This window comes from Grammomys surdaster, unplaced genomic scaffold (assembly GCF_004785775.1).
Source record: "Grammomys surdaster isolate TR1022 unplaced genomic scaffold, NIH_TR_1.0 125849, whole genome shotgun sequence".
NCBI classification, from domain to species: Eukaryota; Metazoa; Chordata; class Mammalia; order Rodentia; family Muridae; genus Grammomys; species Grammomys surdaster.
This window is the reverse complement of record NW_021620675.1, coordinates 1,840,644-1,843,805: the sequence shown is the minus strand read 5'-3', so window position 1 is coordinate 1,843,805 and position 3,162 is coordinate 1,840,644. Positions and strand designations below refer to the sequence as shown.

Genomic DNA, 3,162 nt, shown 5'->3' with positions numbered 1-3,162 from the left:
AGGGTCCCTTCTCCTACATCTTCCCCAGCAGTTGGGACTTCCGGTCTGTGCTACTAGCTTTTCTTCTGTTCTTTGCATGAAGACCAATACCTCCTCGGGCCTTTGTTTAAGCCAGATTCTCCAACAGTTACACTGCTGAGTCCTGGCCTTTCAGGAGTCAGTGCAGTTACTTATTTGAGAGATAGCCTCTGTTGTCTTTTCTAGGTTTGGGCATTAACCCATCTCAGCATCCTTCCTATTTCATTACCTCGTTTCTTTTTAAAAGATCTATCACCTATTGATGGCCCTCACAGGGGCGGATGGAGGCAGCAGATCTCTAGGAATTTGAGCCCAGCCTGGTCTGTGTGGCTGTTTTGCTTGCTCCTGTGCCGTGAACATGCATTACCCCAAGAGGCCAGGAAGGGGTGTCAGATCTCCTAAACTGGAGTCTCAGCCTTCTGAGCTGCTGTATGGGTGCAGGGAATCAAACCCTGTTCCTCCGGAAGAGCAATGTTAGGTCCCAATACCCAAGACCCTAAAAAACGGCAGCATTCCTTATAGTGTCCTCAAATGACAGTCTGGGCTCAGCTCAGGCTGGACTCAGGGAAAAACAAAAGTTTGCCTGTGGATAAACAAAGCTTACACTCAGCATTCTCCAGAAACCTATGAAATGGGTTTTTAACTGACAGGAAGAGCCATTTCCCTAATCTTTCCCTACCGGATGGGGCAAATGTGGCAACTAGTTCCCTATTGACATATAACTGTAGCACATAACCTCTGGACTCTTGGCCCACAAATCTCCCCTCCCACCACTTTGAACCTCTAGGCTGTTCTGGCTTAAATACCTTCTTCCTGGAAGCTATCCCCCTCTTTGTAACCGCAAGGCTTTCCTACCTTTTTGACCCTTGAGAGATAGCATTGGCTGTTTGAATACACTTTTTCTTTCCCACCCACAGGAGTGGTCTAATCCAGCTGTTTCACTGTGACTTGACTTTCCGCTCAAGCAACAAGTGCTCGAACTGCCGAGCCATTTCTCTCACTCCTTTTCCCTCATCAGGATATTTATCACTTGGCCTTTTTTTTTTTTTAAATCAAGGTTTTATTGTGTACCCTGGCTGGCCTGGAACTCACTGTATAGACCAGACTGGTTTTCCTGCCTCTGCAGTACTGGAATTGAAGGTAAACTGCCTTGTATTTTAAAGTAATTTACAGTTTAATCTTCATTATCAGGAGCTGTTCCCCAGACTTTGCCCTTATTTAGGGCAAAGGGAGACTGTCAGGAAGGCAGGATCCTGAAAACCAGGAGGAGACAGCCGGCCCTGGAAGATGGCACGTAGCCTCCTTCACCTGTAAAACAAGATTCCTACAAGGTTATGGATAACCACTTCTCAAACCTTTGAAGAGGTTTGGCTAATATTGCACTCAGCAACTAACTACTTGGTGAATCCACACAGGACCAACTGGATGGACTCTCAACTCTCACCAAGCCCTGAGAGCCTCGGGGACTGGCTCCGGGCCGCTCTGGGCGGCTCCAGGGAGCTCCAGGCGGCCCCTGGCTCAATCTGCGGGGCTTTGGCCTCCCCTTCCCACTTCATTCAGCCACTCCCTCCCCAATCAGCATCTAACAAAAACTCTTTTGTGATTTTTATGCCTGGAGGATTCGTCTGAATCAACTGCTGAAGCGATTCCCGCAGAGCTGAGTCCAAAGGTCTGCTCAAGGTTTCCTTCTCGGAGTCCAGAACCCCGCCCTCAGGCCCCTCCCCGCCCTGAAGCCCCGCCCACTCCGTTTCTCTCTGAAGCCCGGGAGCTGGGCCTCTACTGCCCCTCCACGGTGGGAGCACTGGGGTCTAGGGAACCAGAGGATCACATGAGACCAAAGGAATAAATCTAAGGCCCCTAGGGAGCTGTGAGCTCAGGGAGACTGTCAGGAAGGCAGGATCCTGAAAACCAGGAGGAGACAGCCGGCCCTGGAAGATGGCACGTAGCCTCCTTCACCTGTAAAACAAGATTCCTACAAGGTTATGGATAACCTTTTGGTCTTATGGGCATCCTAGAAAGGATACTTTGTTTTGGAAAATAACAACTTCCTTATTGCCAAGCCCCTCACCCCAACCCTATAATCGGTTTCAGCCAGCTCCCTCTACCCTCTGTAGACCCCTCAATTTCCTGTGGGAGAGAGGCTGCCTCTTGCTAAGTGCACTAATAAATATAGTGTGTCTTAACTGTTGAAAGTCAGGCTCCTGTCTTTTCTGCCTCCTGTCCCTTTAAGCTGCCTTAGAAATATAACAGTTGCAGTAAGTCTGACCTGACAGGTACCCCGGGCTGCAGGTTGCTGAACACAGTTGTAATAATTTTTATGATTTTTTTGGGTGCATTTACACATTCAAGCTTTTTGTTTGCTGGCATATGCTAAGTACTTGAAACAATAGACTTTACTACACTATTATCATACACAAATACAATGCATCTGATCATATTCACCCCAATACCTCCTTGTCCTAATTTACTTCTGTTCCTGTGATAAAGACTATGACCAAAGCAACTTGGAAAGAAAAGGGTTTACATCTGACAGGTTAAGTCCATCACTGATGAATGTCAGGACAAAGTCAAGGCTGGAAACTGGAAGCAGGACATGAAGCAGGGGCCATGAGGGACACTTGCTATGTGTAGCTTAAGATGGCCTTGAGTGACTCCTCGTCCCACCTGCATCTCTTAAATCTTGGGGTCACATTGCCAGTGTGGGGATGTGACAGCCAGCTCTAGCCTCAAGACACTGTGATTTCTCCTGCTCAGAACTGAACTGCTCTATCCCAGTCACTAAAGCTCTCAGAGCTGAGTAATAACCCAGACACATCCTGTGATGACTGAAGACACTTACTATGGAGCCAGATACCCCCCTAAAGGCTCTAGGGGCCAAAAGGTTGTTCCTGGGAGATGCAGTAGGGCGTAAGAGAGGTAGGGGTGAGGGGCTTGGCAGTAAGGAAGTGCAAATGCACAGAAAACATTAAAAATATTACAGCCATGTGCAAGGCGAGCCTAGCGGCCTGCAGGTGAGATTAGGATAGAAAAACGGGCCATGAGGCAATAATGGCTGCCTTTACAGCAGCAGTGTATTCATATATAATAAATAAATAAATAAATAAATAAATAAATAAATAAATAAATAAATATTTTTAAAAAACT

The 3,162-nt window shown here is 47.2% G+C and overlaps 1 long non-coding RNA gene across 1 annotated transcript; it reads left to right on the top strand.

Annotated features, from left to right (window-relative positions):
* The first annotated feature begins 1,226 nt into the window (after positions 1-1,226).
* LOC114640666 lies at positions 1,227-2,210 on the top strand. Its single transcript, XR_003714184.1, has 2 exons — positions 1,227-1,349; positions 1,998-2,210. It is a non-coding gene; the product is annotated as an uncharacterized LOC114640666 (long non-coding RNA).
* Positions 2,211-3,162: the final 952 nt, after the last annotated feature.